This window comes from Delphinapterus leucas, chromosome 13 (genome assembly GCF_059928025.1).
Source record: "Delphinapterus leucas isolate spDelLeu-1000000601 "Yukka" chromosome 13, BTC_Dleu_Yukka2, whole genome shotgun sequence".
Taxonomy (NCBI): domain Eukaryota; kingdom Metazoa; phylum Chordata; class Mammalia; order Artiodactyla; family Monodontidae; genus Delphinapterus; species Delphinapterus leucas.
The window spans coordinates 60,641,684-60,665,629 of record NC_143141.1 but is presented as its reverse complement, the minus strand read 5'-3'; the positions used below and the strand labels follow the sequence as shown (position 1 = coordinate 60,665,629).

The window sequence follows — 23,946 nt, the reverse complement described above, 5'->3', positions numbered from 1 at the left end:
ATAGCCAGTCTTGTTCCGTTCATACCCACATTTACCTCTCTCTTACCGTGGGTTATTGTGAAGCAAATCTAAAGATACATCATTTTATCTATAAATATTTCAGTTTTTATCTCTAATATACATGTACTTTTTTTCTAACAAAACTACAATCATCACAACTTAAAGTTTTTTAATCCTTACTATAACTAAATATCCAGGAAATATTAAAATTTCCCCAGTTGTCCCACAGATTTGTTGTTGTGGTGGTGGTGGTTGTGGTTGTGGTTGATTTTCTCAAATTAGGAACCAGATAAGGTGCATGCATTTCATTTGTTTGATATGCCTCTAAAATCTCTTTTACTCTATATGTTCTATTTTCCTCTCTTATTTTCCTTTAACAATGCAGTTATTGAAGAAACGAGATCATTTGTCCTATGGAATTCCCTTCTTTCCAGATTTTGCTAATTTGTTAATGTCATTTAATATGTCTCTCTATCCCCTGTATTTTCTATAAACTGGTAGTTGGATACAATTAGATTTGAGTTTGATTTGAGGGGGGGCAGCAAGTTTATTTTATATGTGATGCTGTGTGCTTCCTATTACACAATATCAATAAGCACATGATGTCTGCTTGTCTGTCTTTTTGTGCTAGTAAGATTGATCAGTGGGTTTAGCTGTTTTCAATCTGATCCACCAATTATGGGTTTCCCATATATGATGGGTTTCCAATCAACTTTTCATTTAATGATTTTAGCCATGATCATCTCTTCAATGGATCCATTCTTACATTAGGAGTTGAAAGTGGTAATATTCTAAGTCTATTATTCCTTCTCAATCTGTTACCTGGAATTATTCTTAAAGAAGAACTTTATTTTATCAACTGTTTGGTTACCTGAACACAGTTCTTCAGGGAAGGGCAGAACAAATGCTTGCTTCTTTCCCTTTACATACCAGGTAACCAGTAAGGCTATTAATTTGTTGTTGTTGTTGTTTAATCATTATAAACTCATGGTTTTTAACATTTTATATGTTTGAAACCAATCTCATCTTGGCCAGTGGAAGTCTATTCAAGGTGATTCCTGAGTTCTTTTAGCACAAACCCAGTAAGTTTCATTAGCTTCCTTGCTTTAAATTACAAGTTGTTAAGTTCATACCGTATATCTCCTACCTTGAGGAGATGCTATTGGTGCCCCATCCAGATTTCTTTTATAGGGCTATGTAGCCATCCCACAGCTGCTGTGAGTGCTGGCTGCTGTTATGGACTGAATGTTTGGGTCCCCCTAAAATTCATATGTTGAAATCCTACCTGCCCCCCATGTAATGATACTAAGAAGTGGAGCCTTTGAGAAGTAATTGGAATTAGATGAGGTCATGAAGGTGGAGCCCTCATGAATGGGATTAATGCCCTTATAAAAGGAATGAGAGAGCTTGCTTCCTCTCTCTGCTCTCTGCCATGTGAGGATACAGTCAGAAATCAGCGGTCTGCAATTGGGAAGAGGATTCTCAACAGAATTCAACCATGCTGGCACTCTGATCTTGGACTTCCAGCCTCCAGAACTATGAAAAATAAATTTCTATTGTTTATAAGCCACTCAGTCTATGGTACTCTGTTATGGCATCCTGTGTGGATAAGGACAACTGCTAATGGCTAACAGCTGCCCTACTTCTCCTGCGAACTATACTTGGCTGATAGGAGTCGCCTAGCATAGGAAATTATGTTCCCTCCCACACACACACATATAAGGCAACCCACTGCCAGCAACTGACTGATTCAGGGGTATTAAAGGCTGGTTCTCGTCTTTTGACACTGCATGTGATCTATGCTCTGAAGCTCTTGTCCCCCCACACACAAATGGATCAGACTTTACCTGAGACTTTTCAACTCTTTCCCTTCCCTATCCTGATTCACTTTCTCCCTTATAAATTTTCCTAAAGGGCACTCTTTTGATAAATCACAAGCACCAGAATCCCTTTCTCAGGCTTTGTTTCTAGAGAACCCAATATGTTATGCTGACCCTGAATTAAGGTTAATCATTTCTTCAAGAACTTGAGTTTCTTTTAACAAAAACTGGCATTTCAAGATTATAATTTGGGTTCTAGGAGGTTCCATGAGGATATGGGCATCTGAGAACTGTAAGGACACCAAGACGAAAAAGAGATACAGAAAAAGAAGCCATCTGGATTAAAGAGAAGAGCTCAGCTATTCCACAGTTTTCCTTTTCTCCAGCATTAAATTTTTCTCACTAAGTACTTCTGAATCCATAATACTTTTCGCAAAAAAACTCTGAAATTTCCCTAAGGCCCAGGCCTGATTTCCTATGGGCTAAAAACCTGCATCTACATTGAACAGTCTTAATAAAGAATTTGTGTCAGAGTGTTTGTGAATGACTGTGTGGTAAAGGGGGTTTGTATTATCTCTTTAAAACAAGCTATATTAAGCACTAGCCTAGGATAGGCCCTGGTGCTACTGCCTGAGGGCATTCCAGGATTGCCCAGGTATTTCGATATTGAATCCACTTGAAGAGAAAATGCTCATTTCCCACTTGAGAAGATATGCAGCCTGTCTCACAGAATATGGTTTCAATTTTCTCTCATCCTCTTTCACAGAGCTCACAAAACCATCAACTAGTGCCTAATAATTTTTTACCTTTAGGGAGGTAATTCACATTCCCACAGAGGGGTCTAGTGAGAGTATTCATGTTCAAGTACAATACCAAGAGAGCTTGACTCTCATCTCAAAGTTACAGAAAATGTCCTATTACATTTTACTGGCTCATGAGTCCATCTCAGAAACAATGAATGTGACCAAGAATGTGATGACCTGTAGGAATCCATGCCTCCCCCAATGCTGGAGATTAGGGGCAGAGGTGATTCCTACCCAAAGCTTATGAACTGAGATTCAGGGAGAGAGGCATTCTACCAGAGAAAAAGTGAAATAAAACTGATTGGAGCATGAAGAATGGATGCAGAGTAGCAAAGCACCAAGACTAAGCATGTTTATTCTAGGAAAATTAACAGTTACAGGGCTTCCCTGGTGGCGCAGTGGTTGAGAGTCCGCCTGCCGATGCAGGGGACATGGGTTCGTGCCCCAGTCCGGGAAGATCCCACATGCTGCGGAGCGGCTGGGCCCGTGAGCCATGGCCAGTGAACCTGCGCGTCCGGAGCCTGTGCTCCGCAACGGGAGAGGCCACAACAGTGAGAGGCCCGTGTACCGCAAAAAAAAAAAAGAAAGAAAAGAAAAGAAAAACAGTTACAGACAAGCAAAAGACAAACATGAAAAATCCTCCTCCAACTACCTTCGCTCTAAGAGCCAACCATTTTCTTAAAGCACATCCTTCTAGATACCACCCTGTCCACAGGCTTCAGTGTTGTATCTGACAGGTCTCTGCATCCACAGCAATTCTCCACTATCTCTACTTCATCCACACAATGTACTGCTCCATCCTCCTCATCTGTTTCAACTCATGTTTCTGTCTCATCCAGCCACGTGCACTGACAGGGAGTGAGAAGAAAAATCATCCTTCATCATTAACAGCTTTTGCTAGGAAAGTCAAAACCACAATGATTTGCCCACTTCTCACTTACTAGGACAGCTATTATTAAGTCAAAAGATAAGGGTTGGAGAGGGTGTAGAGAAGAGGGAACCCTTGTGCACTGCTGGTGGGAATGTAAATTGGTACAGTCATTACAGAAAACAGTGTGGAGATTCCTCAAAAAGTGAAACAGCCATATGATCCAGCCATCTTACTTCTTGGTATATATCCAAAAGAAATGAAATCACTATCTCAAAGGGATATTTGCACTCCCATGTTCATTATAGCATTACTCACAGTAGCCAAGATATGGAAACAACTGAAGTGTCCACTGACAGATGAATAAAGAAAATGTTGTATACAAATAAAATAGGATATTATTCAGCCTTAAAAAAAAAAAAGAAGGAAATCGTGCCATTTGGGACAACATGGATGAACCTGGAGGACACTGTGTTAAGTGAAATAAGCCAAACATAGAAAGACAAATATTGCAAATACTGCATGATCTCGCTTAGGTATAGAATTTTTAAAAAAGGAAAAAAGAAGTTGAACTCATAGTAACAGCGGGTAGAATGGAGGTTACCAGAGGCTAGAGGTGAGTGAAAAGGGGAGATATTGATCAAAGGTTACAAACGATCAGTTACAAGATGAGTAAGTTCTGGAAACCTAATATACAGTATGGTGACTATAGTTAATAACAATGCATTATGTACTTGAATTTTGCTAAGAGAGTAGATCGCAACTATTCTCACTACACACATGCAAAAGAAAGGTAACTATGGGACGTAATGGATACGTTAATTACTTCGATTGTGATAATCATTTCACTATGTATACATTATCATAACATTGGGGCTTCCCTGGTGGCGCAGTGGTTGAGAGTCCGCCTGCCGATGCAGGGGACACGGGTTCGTGCCCCGGTCTGGGAAGATCCCACATGCCGCGGAGCGGCTGGGCCCGTGAGCCATGGCCACTGAGCCTGCGCGTCCGGAGCCTGTGCTCCGCAACGGGAGAGGCCACAGCAGTGAGAGGCCCGCGTACCGCAAAAACAAAAACAAAACAAAACAAAACATAACATTGTATACCTTAAAAATGTACAGTTCTTATTTGTCAAAAATCAATTAAAATATTTCAAAACTAAAATAAATTAGTGTCACTATTCTTTGACACCACTCCCCCAAAAAGAGATTTTATGCTAGAATATTTTTGTGATAATTTATTCTGGGGTTTTCAGCTTCAGAGAGACAAAGAGGAATTTCAAAAGACACAGCTGGAAAAACATAGGTTCTAAACCCAGTTTTGGCTTGAGTTGTCTGACCTCCTCTCTGAGCCTGTTTCTTATTTGTAAAATAAGGGAGACTATATTTATAGACTGCAGGCTCTAGCCAGAAATAATGCCAATGATCAACTGTTAACTTTCCCAGGGCAGTTCTCCTATTAACAGACAGGAAAGGGTATCAAGCAACATAAACGTCTAGCATAAGTTCCTTGAGGGCAATGTCTAATTACTGTTAAAAGGATACTCTCACCCCATGCAATTGGTGGGCATTCAAGAACTTCTTATTGAAGGATTAGATAATGATGGTAAGTGGAACCAAAGGAAAAAGGGAAAAAGAATAATAATCCAAAAAATTACTTCTTTGAGTTCTATATGCCAACTCCTGGCTGACAGGTGTGCCTGCCCCCTGGTGTTGGTGGGTAGACTTGGGGCTAGGGCTCTGGGGCTGGCACTGCATCAGACACCCAGAGAAGCATCCTCCCCTTGGTTGTACGAGACGACTCCTCCTTCACAGACTGCTGAAAGTTGGGCAAGGCTTTGAGCTTCAACGGGCTACTGGAGAGGAAAGGGAAGACTAAATGGGGCCAGACCTTGATTCTTAACCTGGACAGAAATGAGAGGGCTGGAAATTCATGTTTCATCTCCCAGAGTAGCTGGACAGTGTGAGCACCATATCTCCCCATCCCCCATCCAGAGTTACAGATCCAGGGGTCTTTACTGGGGCCTGTGGTAGTTTTCTGTTTCACCCAGTTTCCCTTAACCTTTCCCACCACTGAACTGGAAGTGATACAAATTACTCATTTAACAACCACAGGTCCCTAGTCTGTCCATCTTCCAGGTCACCCAGGCTCCCAAGGGACTTCAAAGCTAATCTAAGCTTGGCCTATCCCAGTTTCAGTCATTACATCTGATAAGTTGCTAAAATCTGTAGATTATTCATCAGCAACATCTCCCATACCCACTTCTTCCCCTGCATCCAACCTCCCTGCATAAGGCCCTTATCATTTCTCCTGTAGAGTATTGCAGTCTCCCTCCCCATTACCCCTCAGACATACTAGAGCCAGAATTATGTTTCTAAAGCACAGACCTGATCATTGTCACTCACCTGCTACAAACAAACAAACAAAACAAAACACTTCAATGGCTCCCAATTTTTTAACACAATAAAACCCAAACTACTCATCCAGCACTCCATCTCAACCTAACTGGAAGCCAGACTTCTTTTCCAATACCCTTCCAGAGAGCCTATTCCTGGGAAGCCATCCTAATAAGGTTACCCCACCATACCCTGTGCTCTCCAGACTCCAGGTGCTAGCTTTTGCTTTTCCCTCCACCAGAAAGTCCCTCTACCTCCCCACCACTCATTCTATCCACCCATCCCACCTTCTCCAAAGCATCCAGATTTCTCCTTAGTCAAAATTCATCTCATTCTCTTGTTTTTCTAATCATTTTGCTTTATAGCACGTTTAATCATTTGCATTATATTTATATTATTTGTCTACTTACTTTCCTGCTACACCTGGGGGAAAGGGGATCATGTTATCATTATCTTGTTATACTCATCTCACCCCTCGATGGTCCTGAAAGCACATAGGGTCAAACGATCTAACTCCATTCCAGTTACTTTCACAAACATTATCCCATTTAACCCTCACAATAACTCTACAAAGTATTATTATCATTATTATCACATCATTCACTTTGCAGAAGAAGAAACGGAGGCACAGAGAGGTTCAACATCTAGCCCAAAGACATGCAGCTGGTATGGTAAAGTTAGCCCGTGGAGGTCATGCTTCTCCTACCATATTACACTGCTAAGCATAATGCCTTGCAGAGGACCCAGGCCCCAAAATAAGTGCAAAGTTAAATTTCTGTCCAAATACCATACACGTGGTAACAATTATTCAATTGCTACATACAGTAAGGATGAACTTTAAGTTACTTGATGGTGGCTCCATTACGTCCGTTCGTCGTACCAGATTTTTATTTTTGTTGTTCATATATCCTGGTCTTCAACTCAAATTTAAAATGGAGAACTAATGAGACATTCATCTGGACAATCCCTATAGAGAACTGGCTGCGTCTCACTTCTTTCCAAGACCTCTTCCCCCTTCCTCCCCTGACCTAGGTTGTCCAGCTCCAACCATACAGACAACCCTTATGGACAAAGATGTAGAGGCAGGATTAAAAGGAGCAAAGGTCTCACATAGGAGCCATGTAGGGTACCTCAGTCAAGCAGATGGGTCACAGGCCCATCCAAAAAGTTCTAGGACAGAGTCTTTCATCTCCCCAGGTCCAACCATCTGCTGAACTCAAACATTACACCAGATTTTTTACAAGATGATCGGATAATAACACATTTCCCTCTTTTGGCACAATTTGCACTGAAATGATGGTGCTCTGGGCCTATGGGTGAATGAATATTCTCTGGGAATCCAACAAGCTGACTTTCTTTTGTGTGGGAAGCATTTCAATTAAACGAGAGAAACAAGCCCCATCAACGTCAAGCAACAAGAAGAACACACAATGAACGGCATTTCTGATCTGCTGGAACATTAATTAATCAGAGTTGACAAGGACAAATGGTATCACAAGGTGTAGAAGCAAGGGTCTTTGCTGTTTTCTAAATTGTCAAATCAAGTACCCATCCCTGAAGCCTGCACAGGCACAGTACTTACAGTTTCTTTGGGTGCTAATTCCCTTCCTGATGTTGCCAGAGCAACAGACATGCAGGTTGTTTTGGGGGGGTGGGGGAGAAGGGAGGGTTCCCAGGTAAAACATTTGAAGGAAAAGCACTTTGTTGTTATTACTGCAGAGACAAGAAAGAAGAACCTTTTAGTCCTTGGGAACAGGATGACAATATCTTCTATTTGTGCAGCCCCTTCTTCAGTAAGAGGAGTTTGATGTGCAGTCCTTGTGAGCAAAGGCAAAACTTATCTCCATTTTACAAATTTTACAAGCAAGAAAACTGAGAAGTAGAGAAGGGAGAACCATGAGAAATACAGTATAAGGAAAGATTGGGAAAAGATGTAAATGACCTTGAATTCCAAGCTAAAGGCATTAAACTTAATATTTAATAATTAATAGTAAAAAAATAATTATTTCAATTTTTTTTACTACTACATGTACTATCTCATTTAATCCTTACAACGACCCTGTAAAGTAAGAATTATACTCTCCTCCACTTTTCAGATGAGGAAACCACCACTTAGAGGACTTCTGTAGCACAGCCAAGATCACAGAAGTGACAGAAATCAGATCATGCAGGCCACTTAAAGGACATATATATGAAATGGGTGACAGCTTTTGGAATGTTTTAAGAATGAGGCGACACAATCTTTCAGAACGGTAGATCTGGCTGCTGTGTTGGAAACAGACTGCAGAGAAGCAAGGGTGGAAACAAGGAGCCCCAGGAGGCTATCACAGGAATCCATGTAAGAGATCACAGTGGGTCTGAATGAAAGCACAGAAATTGGTGAAAAATGGTCACATTCTGGATAGATCTTAAAGATAAAGCCAATGGACTCATACAGCTCAATATGGAAAAAACGAACACCCCAATCAAAAAATGGGCAGAAGATCTTAAATAGACATTTTTCCAAAGAAGACAAGCAGATGACCAACAGGCACCTGAAAAGATGCTCAACATCGCTAATCATTAGAGAAATACAAATCAAAACTACAATGAGGAGGGGACCTTCAAGATGGCAGAGGAGTAAGATGTGAAGATCACCTTCCTCCCCACAAATACATCAGAAATACATCTACATGTGGAACAGCTCCTACAGAACACCTACTGAACACTGGCAGAAGACCTCAGACTTCCCAAAAGGCAAGAAAGTCCCCACGTACCTGCATAGGGCAAAAGAAAAAAGAAAAAACAGAGACAAAAAAATAGGGACAGGACCTGCCCCTCTGGGAGGGAGCTGTGAAGGAGGAAAAGTTTCCACACACTAGGAAACCCCTTCACTGGTGGAGACGGGGGGTGGGCGGCGGGGGGACCTTCGGAGCCACGGAGGAGAGCGCAGCAACAGGGGTGCAGAGGGCAAAGCAGACAGATTCCTGCACACAGGATAGGTGCTGACCAGCATTCACCAGCCCGAGAGGCTTGTCTGCTCACCCGCTGGGGCAGGTGGGGGCTGGGAGCTGAGGCTCAGGCTTCGGAGTTCAGATCCCAGGGAGAGGACTGGGGTTGGCGGCATGAACACAGCCTGAAGGGGGCTAGTGTGCCACAGCTAGCAGGGAAGGAGTCCAGGAAAAAGTCTGGAACTGCCTAAGAGGCAAGAGACCATTGTTTCAGAGTGCGCGAAGAGAGGGGATTCAGAGCACCACCTAAATGAGTGCTAGACAGGCGCAACTGCGGCTATCAGCATGGACAACAGAGATAGGCATGAAACGCTAAGGCTGCTGCTGCAGGCACCAAGAAGCCTGTGTGCAAGCACAGGTCACTATCCACACCTCGCCTCCGGGGAGCCTGTGCAGCCCGCCACTGCCAGGGTGCCGTGAACCAGGGCCAACTTCCCCGGGAGAACGCGCGGTGTGCCTTAGGCTGTTGCAACATCACACTGGCCTCTGCCACCGCAGGTTCGCCCCGCATTCCATACCCCTCCCTCACCCTCCCACCACAGTCTGAGTGAGCCAGAGGCCCCTAGTCAGCTGCTCCTTTAACCCCGTCCTGTCTGAGAGGGGAACAGACGCCCTCAGGCTACCTATAAGCAGAGGGGGGGACCATATCCAAAGCTGAACCCCAGGAGCTGTGCGAACAGAGAAGAGAAAGGGAAATCTCTCCCAGCAGCCTCAGGAGCAGCGGATTAAATCTCCACAATCAACTTGATGTACCCTGCATCTCCGGAATACCTGAATAGACAACGAATCATCCCAACATTGAGGTGGTGAAATTTGGGAGCCACTGTAGACTTGGGGTTTGCTTTCTGCAACTACTTTGCTTCTGTTTTTATGTTTATCTTAGTTTACTATTTAGAGCTTATTATCTCTGGTAGATTTGTTTATTGATTTGGTTGCTTTCTTCCTTTTTCTAAAAATATATATATATATATTTTTTTTTTTTTACCTTTTTCTCTTTTGTGAGTTTGTATGTGTATGCTTCTTTGTGTGATTTTGTCTGTATAGCTTTGCTTTTACCATTTGTCCTAGGGTTCTGTCTGTCCATTTTTTTTTTAGTATAGTTTTTAGCACTTATTATCATTGGTGGATTTGTTCATTAACTTGGTTGATCTCTTTTTTCTTTTTTTTAATACTTTATTATTTTTAATAATTTTTTTTATTTTAATAACTTTATTTTATTTTATTTTTTCTTTCTTTCTTTTCCTTCCTCCCTTTACTTCTGAGCCATGTGGCTGACAGGGTCTTGGTGCTCTGTCTAGGTGTCAGGCCTGAGGCTCTGAGGTGGGAGAGCCAAGGTCAGGACATTGGTCCACCAGAGACCTCCCGGCCCCACATAATATCAAATGGTGAAAGCTCTCCCAGAGATCTCCTTCTCAATGGTAAGACCCAGCTCCACTCAACGACCAGCAAGCTACAGTGCTGGACACCCCATGCCAAACAACTAGCAAGACAGGAACACAACCCCACACATTAGCAGAGAGACTGCTTAAAATCATAATAAGTTCACAGACACCCCAAAACACACCACCAGATGTGATCCTGCCCAGCAGAAAACAAGATCCAGCCTCATCCACCAGAACACAAGCACCAGTTCCCTCCTCCAGGAAGCCTACACAACTCACTGAACCAACCTTAGCCACTGGGGACAGATACCAAAAACAACAGGAGCTATGAACCTGCAGCCTGCGAAAAGGAGACCCCCAAACACAGTAAGATAAGCAAAATGAGAAGACAGAGAAATACACAGCAGATGAAGGAGCAAGGTAAAAACCCACCAGACCAAACAAATGAGGAGGAAATAGGCAGTCTACCTGAAAAAGAATTCAGAGTAATGATAGTAAAGATGATCCAAAATGTTGGAAACAGAATGGAGAAAATACAAGAAACATTTAACAAGGACCTAGAAGAACTAAAGAGCAAACAAACAAGGATGAACAACACAATAAATGAAATTAAAAATTCTCTAGAAGGAATCAATAGCAGAATAACTGAGGCAGAAGAATGGATAAGTGACCTGGAAGACAAAATAGTGGAAATAACTACTGCAGAGCAGAATAAAGAAAAAAAATGAAAAGAATTGAGACAGTCTCAGAGACCTATGGGACAACATTAAATGCACCAACATTCGAATTATAGGGGTCCCAGAAAAAGAAGAGGAAAAAAAAGGGACTGAGAAAATATTTGAAGAGATTATAATTGAAAACTTCCCTAATATGGGAAAGGAACTAGTCAATCAAGTCCAGGAAGTGCAGAGAGTCCCATACAGGATAAATCCAACAAGAAACATGCCAAGACACTTATTAATCAAACTATCAAAAATTAAATACAAAGAAAAAATATTGAAAGCAGCAAGGGAAAAGCAACAAATAACATACAAGGGAATCCCCATAAGCTTAACAGCTGATCCTTCAGCCGAAACTCTGAAAGCCAGAAGGGAGTAGCAGGACATATTTAAAGTGATGAAAGGGAAAAACCTACAGCCAAGATTACTCTACCCAGAAAGAATCTCATTCAGATTTGAGGGAGAAATTAAAACCTTTACAGACAAGCAAAAGTTAAGAGAATACAGCCCCACCAAACCAGCTTTACAACAAATGCTAAAGGAATTTGTCTAGGCAGGAAACACAAGAAAAGGAAAGGACCTACAATAACAAACCCAAAACAATTAAGAAAATGGTAATAGGAACATACATATCAATAACTACCTTAAATGTAAATAGATTAAATATTCCAACCAAAAGACATAGACTGTCTGAATGGAAAGAGAAACAACACCCGTGTATATGCTGTCTACAAGAGACCCACTTCAGACCCAGGGACACATACAGATTGAAAGTGAGGGGATGGAAAAGCATATTCTATGCAAATGGAAATCAACAGAAAGCGGGAGTAGCAATTCTCATATCAGACAAAATAGACTTTAAAATAAAAACTATTACAAGAGACAAAGAAGGACACTACATAATAATCAAGGGATCAATCCAAGAAGAAGATATACCAATTGTAAATATTTATGCACCCAACACAGGAGCACCTCAGTACATAAGGCAAATGCCATAAAAGGGGAAATCAACAATAACACAATAATAGTAGGGGAATTTAACGCCCCACTTTCACCAATGGACAGATCATCCAAAATGAAAATAAATAAGGAAACACAGATTTAAATGACACATTAAACAAGATGGACTTAATTGATATTTAATGGACATTAACTATGTCCATTAATTGATGGACATTCCATCCAAAACAACAGAATACACTTTCTTCTCAGGTGCTCATGGAACATTCTCCAGGATACATCATATCTTGGGTCACAAATCAAGCCTTGGTAAATTTTAGAAAACTAAAATCATATCAAGTATCTTTTCCGACCACAACACTATGAGACTAGGTATCAATTACAGGGAAAATATCTGTAAAGAATACAAGCACATGGAGGCTAAACAACACACTACTAAATAACCAAGAGGTCACTGAAGAAATCATAGAGGAAATCAAAAAACACCTAGAAACAAATGACAATGAAAACACGGCGACCCAAAACCTATGGGATCCAGCAAAAGCAGTCCTAAGAGGGAAGTTGATAGCAATACAATCCTACCTCAAGAAACAAGAAACATCTCAAATAAACAACCTAACCTTACACCTAAAGCAATTAGAGAAAGAAGAATAACAACAAAAATAAAAAACCCAAAGTTAGCAGAAGGAAAGAAATCATAAAGATCAGATCAGAAATAAATGAAAAAGAAATGAAGGAAACAATAGCAAAGATCAATAAAACTAAAAGCTGGTTCTTTGAGAAGATAAACAACACTGATAAACCATAAGCCAGACTCATCAAGAAAAAAGGGAGAAGACTCAAATCAACAGAATTAGAAATGAAAAAGGAGAAGTAACAAATGACACTGCAGAAATACAAAGGATCGTGAGAGATTACTACAAGCAACTATATGCCAATAAAATGGACAACGTGGAAGAAATGGACAAATGCTTAGAAAAGCACAGCCTTCCAAGAATGAACCAGGAAGAAATAGAAAATATAAACAGACCAATCACAAGCACTGAAATTGAAACTGTGAGTAAAAATCTTCCAATAAACAACAGCCCAGGACCAGATGGCTTCACAGGTGAATTCTATTAAACATTTAGAAAAGAGCTAACACCTATACTTCTCAAACTCTTCCAAACTATAGCAGAAGGAGGAACACTCCCAAACTCATTCTAAGAGGTCACCATCATCCTGATACCAAAACCAGACAAAGACGTCACAAAAAAAGAAAACTACAGGTCAATATCACTGATGAACATAGATGCAAAAATCCTCAACAAAATACTAGCAAACAGAATCCAACAGCACATTAAAAGGATCATACACCATGATCAAGTGGGGTTTACCCCAGGATTGCAAGGATTCTTCAATATACGCAAATCAATCAATGTGATACACCACATTAGCAAACTGAAGGAGAAAAACTATATGATCATCTCAATAGATGCAGAAAAAGCTTTGGACAAAATTCAACACCATTTATGATAAAAACCCTCCAGAAAGTAGGCATAGAGGGAACTTACCTCAACATAATAAAGGCCATATATGACAAACCCACAGCCAACATCGTCTTCAATGGTGAAAAACTGAAACCATTTCCACTAAGTTCAGGAACAAGACAAGGTTGCCCACTCTCACGACTATTATTCAACATTGTTTTGAGAATCAATCAAAGAAGAAATCAGAGCAATCAGAGAAGAAGAAGAAATAAAAGGAATCCAAATCAGAAAAGAAGATGTAAAGCTGTCGCTGTTTGCAAATGACATGATACTATACATACAGAATCATAAAGATGTTACCAGAAAACTACTAGAGCTAATCAATGAATTTGGTAAAGTAGCACGATACAAAATTAATGCACAGAAATCTCTTGCATTCCTATACACTAACGGTGAAAGATCTGAAAGAGAATTTAAGGATACACTCCCATTTACTATTGCAACAAAAAGAATCAAATACCTAGGAATAAACCTACCTAAGGAGACAAAAGACCTGTATGCAGAAAACTATAAGACACTGATGAAAGAAATTAAAGATGATACAAACAGATAGAGAGATATTGCATGTTCTTGGATTGGAAGAATCAACACTGTGAACATGACTATACTACACAAAGCAATCTACAGATTCAATGCATCCCTATCAAACTACCAATGACATTTTTCACAAAACTAGAACAAAAAATTGCACAATTTGTATGGAAATACAAGAGACACCAAATAGCCAAAGCAATCTTGAGAAAGAAAAACAGAGCTGAAGGAATCAGGCTCCTGGACTTCAGCCTATACTACAAAGCTACAGTCATCAAGAAAGTATGGTACTGGCACAAATACAAAAATATAGATCAATGGAACAGGATAGAAAGCCCAGAGATTCACCTTATCGTTGACAAAGGAGGCAAGAGTATACAATGGAGAAAAGACAGCCTCTTCAATAAGTGGTGCTGGGAAAACTGGACAGCCACATGTAAAAGAATGAAATGAGAACACTCCCTAACACCATACACAAAAATAAACTCAAATTGGAATAAAGACCTAACTGTAAGGTCAGATACTATAAAACTCTTAGAGGAAAACATAGAACACTCTATGACATAAATCACCACAAGATCCTTTTTGATCCACCTCCTAGAGAAATGGAAATAAAAACAAAAATAAACAAATGGGACCTAATGAAACTTAAAAGCTTTTTCACAGCAAAGGAAAACATAAACAAGACAAAAAGACAACCCTCAGAATGGGAAAAAATATTTGCAAACGAAGCAACTGACAAAGGATTAATCTCTAATTATATAAGCAGCTCATGCAGCTCAATATCAAAGAACAAACAATCCAGTCCAAAAATGGGCAGAAGACCTAAATAGACATTTCTCCAAAGAAGATATACAGATGGGCAACAAACAGATGAAAGGATGCTCAACATCACTAATCATTAGAGAAATGCATATCAAAACTACAGTGAGGTATCACCTCACACCGGTCAGAATGGCCATCATCAAAAAATCTACAAACAATAAACGCTGGAGAGGGTGTGGAGAAAAGGGAACTCTCTTGCACTGTTGGTGGGAATGTAAATTGATACAGCCACTATGGAGAACAGTATGGTGGTTCCTTAAAAAACTAAAAATAGAACTACCATATGACACAGCAATCCCACTCCTGGGCATATACCCTGAGAAAACCATAATTCAAAAAGAGTCATGTACCACAAGGTTCATTGCAGCTCTATTTACAATAGCCAGGACATGGAAGCAAACTAAGTGTCCATCGACAGATGAATGGATAAAGAAGATGTGGCACATGTATACACTGGAATATTACTCAGCCTTAAAAAGAAACAAAATTGTTATTTGTAGTTAGGTGGATGGACCTAGAGTCTGTCATATAGAGTAAAGTAAGTCAGAAAGATAAAAACAAATACCGTATGCTAACATATATATATGGAATCTAAGAAAAAAAAGAGGTTCTGAAGAACCTAGGGGCAGGACAGGAATAAAGACGCAGACATAGAAAATGGACTTGAGGACACGGGGAGGGGGAAGGGTAAGCTGGGACGAAGTGAGAGCGTGGCATGGACATATATACACTACCAAATGTAAAATAGATAGCTAGTGGGAAGTAGCCACATAGCACAGGGAGATCAGCTCTGTGCTTTGTGTCCACCTAGAGGCCTGGGATAGGGAGGGTGGGAGGGAGATGCAAGAGGCAGGAGATATGGGTATATATGTATATGCATAGCTGATTCACTTTGTTATACAGCAGAAACTAACACACCATCGTAAAGCAATTATACTCCAATAAAGATGTTAAAAAAAAAGAAAACTACAGTGAGGTTTCACCTCACACCTGTCACAATGGCCATCATCGAAAAGTCTACAAATAATAAATGCTGGAAAGGGGTGGAGAAAAGAGGAACCATCCTACACTGTTAATGAGAATATAAATTTGTGCAGCCACTGGAAAACAGTATGGAGCTTCCTTAAAAAACTAAAAATAAAGCTACCATATGATCCAGCAATCCCACTCCTGGGTATATATCCAGAAAAAATGAAAACTCTAATTCGAAAGATACATTCATCTTAGTGTTCGTAGCAGCACTATTTATAATACCCAAGACATAGAAAACACCCAAGTGCCCATCAACATACAACTGGCTTAAGAAGATACGGTATGTATATATACATATATGTGTGTGTGTGTATGTATATATATACATACACACACACACACACAATGGAATAGTGCTCACTCATAAAAAAGAATGAAATATTGCCATTTGCAGTAACATGAATGGACCTAGAGAATATTATACTTAATGAGGTAAACTAGACAGAGACAGAAAGTATTATATGATATCACTTACAAGTAGAATCTAAACAATAATACAAATGAATCTATGTACAAAACAGAAACAGACAGACATAGAAAACAAACTTATGGTTACCAAAGGGGAGAGGGAGTGAAGGAGGGGCAAATTAGGAGTATGGGATTAACAGATACAAACTACTATACATAAAATAGATAAGCAACAGGATCCCCTGTATAGCACAGGAAATTATATTCAATATCTCATACAGACCTACAATGGAATATAATCTGAAAAAGATAAATAACTGAATCACTTTGCTGTACACGTGAAACTAACACAATATTGTAAATCAACTATACTTCAATTTAAAAAAAAAGCTAAAGTCAACAGGATTTCCTGACTGTTTAAACGGGGCGTGAGAGAAAGAACAGAGTCAAAGATAACTCCAATTTTTTTGGCTTAAATAATGGAATAATGGATCGCTATCAACTAAGATGGGGAAGGCTACAACTGTTACAGGTTTGGCAACAATCAGGGGAACAGGAACTCAGTTTCGTACAGATTCGGTTTAAGAAGTCAATCAGACATCCAAATATAGATGCGAAGTAGACAGATGGCTATGATAATCTGGAGTATAAAAGTCTGAGCTGGACATAACAATTTTGTACTCATTGGCAGGCATATAGATGGCATTTATAGACATGAGACTGGAGGAGATCACCAAGGAATCACCAAGATCACCAAGGAGATTACCCAGGAGTATGGAGAGAAAAACAGGAGAGGATCAAGGACTGAGCCCTAGAACATTCCTACATTATGAGATCTGAGAAAAGAAAAGGAACCAGCAAAGGAAGCCAAGGAGGAGTGGCCAGGAGAGTATGGTACACTGGAAGCCAAGCAGGGAAAGTGTATCAAAGAGCAGGGACTGAACACCTGTCTCAAATGCTGCTAGCAGTTCAAGTAAGATGAAGACTGACAACTAGCCATGGGGTATAACAACGTGGAGGTCATAGGTAACCTTGACAAGAGCCGTTTCTATGGAAAAATTTGAGAAAAAGCCTGATTAAGTAGGTTTCAAGAGAAATCAGGAGGCAAGAAATTAGAGACAGTGGGCATAGACATCATTTTCTAGGATTATTGTTGCAGCAGGTACAAAGAAACAGGGTGGCAGCTGGTGGAGAAAGTAGACTCAGGAGAAGATTCCCTTTTTAAGATGGGAGATATAATAGTATGTCCATAAGAATGATCCAGTGAAGAACAAAAAGTCAATGGCGTAAGAAAGAAGTGGAGAGTTGCTGAAGTGATACCCTGAAAACAGCAATTGGAGAATGGGAGCATGTGCACAAGTGGAGAAGTTTGATGTGAGTTTGAAGGGCAGACACTGGCAGGGGAGCAGTCTGTAGAAGCATCTTTCAGTTGCTTTGATGTCCTCAATAAAGTAGGACGCATGGTCACCAGCTTAAAGCAATGTTGGGAGAGGTATTGGAGGTTTGAGGAGAGAGAAGGTCTGAAGTAGCTGTCATCTGGGGTCAAGGAAGGAGAAGGAGTACTTCCCTGATCTTTCATTTTTAATAATAAGTACCCGAAATTCAAATGTAATACAATTCCTTCTATTCTAAGTATAGAAGGAGAGAAATGCACACATGATCTTGTCAAAAGTATGCCAGCATAAGATATTTTCTTATATAGCATCTCTTATCTTTTTTAAAATTTTTCTTGAAATATAGTTGATTTACAATGTTGTACCAGTTTCAGGTATACAGCAAAGTGATTCAGTTATACATATATACACACACATATATATTCTTTTTTAGATTCTTTTCCATTATAGGTTATTACAAGGTTATTACAAGATATTAAGTATAGTTCCCTGTACTATAGGTCCTTGTTGGTTATCTATTTTATATATAGTAGTATGTATACTTTAATCTCAAACTCCTAATTTATCCCTTCCCCCCCTTTCCCTTTTGGTAACCTTAATTTGGTTTTCTATGTCTGTGAGTCTATTTCTGTTCTGTAAATAAGTCCAATAGGTTTCTATTGGGTGGGCCAAAAAGTGTTTTCGGTTATTTAAGTAAAAATGATAGACACATATTTCATTTTCACCAAGAACTTTATTGAACAACGTATTCACCCTTTTGTTCCACTACCTTCTGCCATTTTCCAGGCAACTTCAGAATTCCACCTTCCCAAAATTTTTTATCTTTTTGAGCAAAGAACTGTTCCAGGTGCCTTTCACAGTCTTCCAGGGAACTGAAATTCTTTCCATTAAGAGAATTTTGTAAAGACCAAAATAAATGGAAATCCGAAAGTGCAATGTCTGGTGAATACAGCAGATGAATCAGAACTTCCCAGTCAAGCTGTAACAGTTTTTGCCAGGCCTTCAAAGAAACAAGTGGTCTTGCATTATCCTGATAGAAGATTATGCATTTTCTGTTGACTAATTCTGGTCGCTTTTCATTGAGTGTCGCTTTCAAGTGGTCTAACTGGGAGCAGTATCTTTTGGAATTAATCGTTTGGTTTTCTGGAAGGAGCTCATAATAGAGGACTCCCTTCCAATCCCACCATATACACATCACCTTCTTTGGATGGAGACTGGCCTTTGGTGTGGTTCATTTCTCTTGTCCCACAGTCTCTTCCATTCCACATTATTGTACAGTATCCACTGTTCATCGTCCATCACAATTTGTTTTAAAAATGGAATGTTTTCATTACACCTCAGTAGAGAAGTGCATGTGGAAATATGGTCAAGAAGGTTTTTTTCTCTTAACTTATGTGGAACCCAACATCAAAGCAATTCACATAACCAAGCTGGTGCAAATAATTTTCAACACTTGATTTGGATATTTTGAGTATATCAGCTACCTCCCATGTGGTATAACTTTGATTGTTCTCAATTATTGTTTCAATTTGATCACTGTCAACTTCAACTGGTCTACCCATCCAGTGAGACGGGTAGATTTCATCGTCCAGCGAGAAATCCCTAGCATGAAACTTCACAAACCTCTTTTGACCCATTCAATCACAGCACCTTCTCCATACACTGCACAAATCTTGTTTTGCATTTCAGTTGCATTTTACCTTTCTTGAAATAATAAAGCATAATATGCCAAAAATGTTGCTTTTTTTCTTCCATCTTCAATATTAAAATGGCTACACAAAAATTCACCAATTTTGGTAAGTCTTTTTTTAAATGCACGCTGATATGACAGCTGTCATATGCAATCTAACAAAATTATCTTGAATGAAGTTAAAGGCAACTAAGTGCTACTAGAGCCATCTTATGGGACAAAAGAACGAACCTTTTGGCCCACCCAATATATCTAAGAACAAACTGAAAATATTTCCAAGGAGCTCCCTAACGATTGCCTATGAGTGGTATAATGAAGGATAGGATATTGGCCTTGAGGGGGAAAAAAAACTAAAACCTCTTTTAAAGCCAAATCTATGATAGCTGTGGCAGGAGACAGGATAGAGTTGGAATTAAGAATGTTAGGTAAAACCATCAGTATATAAAGCAATGTTTTTTAAGTGTATGTAGCTTAAAAGGCTGGTGTCAGAAAAACACTTGGTGGGGATCCAGGGTTAATGAAAAGCAGTGTGGTTAGTAATTCAGAAAATTAGGGAGAGTGTGCCGTGATGAGGTCAGGAAGAGCACATTGTCTGAGAGTGGACAGGAATGCCCCACCCACTGGAACAGAGCCCAGTCAAGAAGCAGAGTCCTATGGAGAGGAGAGTCCCCAGGTAATCAAGGCCTGGCTCTACTCTACCCTGGCCTAAAACTTGATCTTTCTACCACTAACTAACCTGCCCATCTCTCCAGTCGGTTCTTAGTGTTACTGAGCCACAAAACCGAAGAATTTTCACAGCCTTTTACATAGAGGGGTCCAGGCAGTGTAATAGGCGGCATCCGAAGGCATTGAGATTTTGGCCTTTCCAGTTCTATTTCAGGAGGTCATCAATGCTCTTGGCAAGGAGGATCGGGGTGTCACAGACTCAGGGGCAGCAATGCTATATGGCCCAGAGTGATTATAAAGCGTTCTCTTCTGTCTTTCCAGGAAGAACCTATTTTACGCCAATGGTGGATGGAGTAGTCACGTGGGAAGTCATAGAGTTGTATTCGTTATCTACTTCTGTGTAATAAATTATCCCAAAACATAACATCTTAAATACACACTTATTAACTCACAGTTTCTGATGGGTCCTATGACTCAGAGTCACAAGGCCATGATCAAGATCAACTCGGGCGGTAGTCATCGCAAGACTCAACAGGAGGAAGATTCACTTCCAAGCTCATGTGGTTGTTGGCAGCCTTCAGTTCCTTGGAGGTTGTTGGACTGAGGTTCTCAGGGCCTCACTGGCTGTTGACTGGAGTCCTCTTTCACCTCCTTGCCACGTGGGCCTCCACAGGACAGTCCACAACACAGCAGCTGACTCCATCAGAGAAAGCAGGTGGGAGGGCAAGACGAGACAGTGGGACAAAGTCAGTCTTTTTTGTAACCTAATCTTGGGAGCGATGACCATTACTTGTAGCACGTTCTACTTGTTAGAAACACATCACTAGGCCTAGCACTCACTCCTACACAGTGATATGAACACCAGTATGTGGAGATCACTGGGGGCCATTGTAGAGGCTGCCTACCATAATAGTGAACTTAAAAACTAACCAAAAGTAGCTGCTAGAAGTCTTCCCTTCACACTGTTTGCCTCCATTCCCAGCTCTGAGCAAAATAAAACTCAGAAATGAAAGGAGGTCACCTATTCTTCTTCTAAAATATTGCCTTGCCTGAGCATAGTATAGCCCCAGGCGCACTGTTTTTATTTTTTTAAGGCATACAAGCCTCTAACTGCAGCCTTTGGGCCTGCTTTTGGGTTCGGGCTCCTGTTCCCCACATTACTTATGCTCGCAGCTCTCCTCGGCTCACATGTTCCCTCAGGTTGCATCCTTTTTGTGAATCTTTAGTTCATTCATTGTCAGTTACCACCATGTTTCCCTCTCTGAGGGTCTCTGTCCATGGCCAGGGACACAGTGCATAGTGCCTCCTGTCAGGAGATCTCCCCCGGAAGGCAAGTGAATGGCATGTCCTTCTCTAGCTCAAATTCTAACCCATTCTGCTTCCACCAAGAGGGAAATAGAAGGTAGAATTAAGTAGACAAGAGACACTTCAGAATGTTTTCAAACCTCAGTTTAAACACAAATGTCCAACCTTATGTGAAGAGAATTGAAAAGCCAACTTGAGGAAGCATTCTCCAAAGAAATGAGTCATGAGGAATTTACAGCACACTAGAAGCAACCCCCTCCCTGGTTATTGGTCACGCTTTACAGAAAGGCAGCTACACTCTTATCCAAACCTACTGTGCTTGTGAATCTGCTCCCTGATGAGCAGAGTCAGGATGGTGCTGGTGGTCCAAAACCTCTTGAGGACCAACCAGAGACTTCCCTTCGTGGAACCTTCTAAAGCTTCAAGGAAGATGGTGGTGTAGGGTAGTGAGTGGTTCATGCACTTTGGTGTCATACAAACCTGGGCTGGAATCCTGGCTAATTTTCTTATTCCCAACCCAGGCAACCTGGGGCACAAGTCTCAGCCTTCTGTGTTTAATTCACAGCCTTAGAGAAAGGATTACATGATGCAATTCTTGACATAGATTAGAGGCCAAGGAGCTGCCCCCTCCATCTGGGAGACTTCTGTGGTCCCAGGATCCTCAATGCCTTTGATTTCCAACACTATCCTAACCTAACTATCCTAGCAGGGCTCTTCATTTTTCCTCACTCCTTCCCATGAAAACTCACCTTTGAAAGGTACCACAGACCTCCTCGGAGAAGTTCTTGAGTGAAAGAGAGCTAGTGAGCTCATTTGTGCTGTGGCATTCAAGACTCTGAGGCCTCTCTCAGTGACCCATCCCAGGGGTCTCTGTTGTTAAATACAGATACACAGGAACACCCTGAAGTCCTCTTCCCAGATCTATCCCACCCTACGATCTCTCTAATCTTGCCAATCCCCAGCCCTGGGTAAACCTAATCATCCATTTTATCCACTCCTGTTCCCAAACTGTAGAAAATTATAAAAGCCAGCTGGCCAGCTCCATTATAAATCTATGTTATTCTGCCTCAGCTGCTCACTAATCCTCTTATTCATCCTTATTAACTGTCCATCCTGCTCCACATGGCAGCAATTTCAACCCACCCTACTCTAATCTTCAAATACCCCATCCCCTTCTTTCTGAGCCTCCTACTTCACTGAAAACGTTCTCTCCCTCACCACCCCCACCCCCATCCCCCCCCCAACGCCACCTTCACCTCAAAGTAACTTCATTGTTTCATCTGCTCCTCCGGCCTCTCTCTAGTCTGCAGGGAGGAGGAATCCCAACTCCTCTCCTGTGCTAATGGTGATCCCTGGGCTTTGGTTTGAAACAGAGAAGGACCCTTGGGGCTCCTGGGCACACAAGTCTTTCTGATTTCTTGTTTGCAGGAAATAGGCTTCATTCAGCCTCCATGACCTTCCCTGAGTTCCAAAGGGCAGGTTCAAACAGTTGCTAATCAGGGAAGGGAGGGGATGTGGAGACAAGGGAGGGGCAGTCAAAAAACAATAGTGCAGTCTTGGGGCAGGGTCCTGGTTCCCCATCAAGGGATATCCATAACAATATCTTTGAGCTGTTTTGCAGATACTGATATCCCCACCCGGTGAAAGAAATTAACTGTAGGCTGCCCACAAGCTCGTAGACCCCAGACCAGCTGGAACCAGAAGGTTGATGATGTTGACTCCCACTGACCTCACCACCAGCCAATCAGAAGAGTGTCCACGAGCTGATCACGCCCTCCTCTTTGAACCATTACTATAAAACTCCTCACTACCCCCTCCAGATCTGGACACCGTCTTGAGGGCATTAGCCCGCTGTGGCTCCCTTTGCCTGACAAAGCAGTAAAGCTATTCTTTTCTACTTCACTCAAAACGCTATCTCTGAGATTCAATTCAGTACTGGTGTACGGAGACCGAATTTCAGCTACAGGTTTCCATCCTTCATGCCTCCTCCTAGATTTTCCCTTACGGTAAGATGCCTTTTCCACGTGTCCCCACGTCAAGCAACCCTCCTTCCATTCATCAACATCATACACAAATCCCATTCACTACCCATGGCTCTCCATCCCTCATTCACCTCTCAGCTCCCAGGAATCAGGCTTCCACATCAAATACTTCACTGAAAATGCTTTTTCAAACATCTCCAATATCTTTCTAAGAGGAAACACTATGGTCTCATCACAGTCCTCCCCCTACTTGACCCCTCTGGAACCTTCGATGTAGCTATCCTCTCCTAAAACTGTTTTGTTTTTCCTCTGTGCCCTCTGGTCTCCTTTTTCTACTGTTCCTTCTCCATCTCCATTGCACCGGCACCTTTCTCCTCCCAGCCCTCAAATGGAAACATTTCAGACGTCCTCTGCAGGTCTCCTCTTTACCATGCACATCTCTCTCTGCGCAATCAGACCTACTCCCTTGGACCTAGCAATTATCACATCAACACAAAATACTCTTAAACCTATCTCACCAGTACTGACCTCACTTCTGAATCTCAGTTCCTTCTGAGATTTCCAATTCCCTACCAAACACACCCCCCCGGATTGCCTGCCTTCATTGCCAGCTCACCAATTCTACAACCATTTTTAGATCAGAAAT

The 23,946-nt window shown here is 41.1% G+C and overlaps 1 long non-coding RNA gene across 5 annotated transcripts in view; it reads right to left on the bottom strand.

Moving 5' to 3' along the window:
- LOC149747768 (uncharacterized) overlaps window positions 1–23,946 on the bottom strand; it is a 145,518-nt gene that overhangs the window by 53,544 nt on the left and 68,028 nt on the right. For 4 of the 5 annotated variants that reach the window (XR_016395462.1, XR_016395460.1, XR_016395464.1 and 1 more), the window contains one exon: window positions 20,466–23,946. This exon is cut by the window's right edge. This is a non-coding gene — a long non-coding RNA (uncharacterized LOC149747768). Of the gene's footprint in view, window positions 1–3,366 lie in introns of those variants that run through there. The other variant, XR_016395461.1, reaches the window with a different exon arrangement.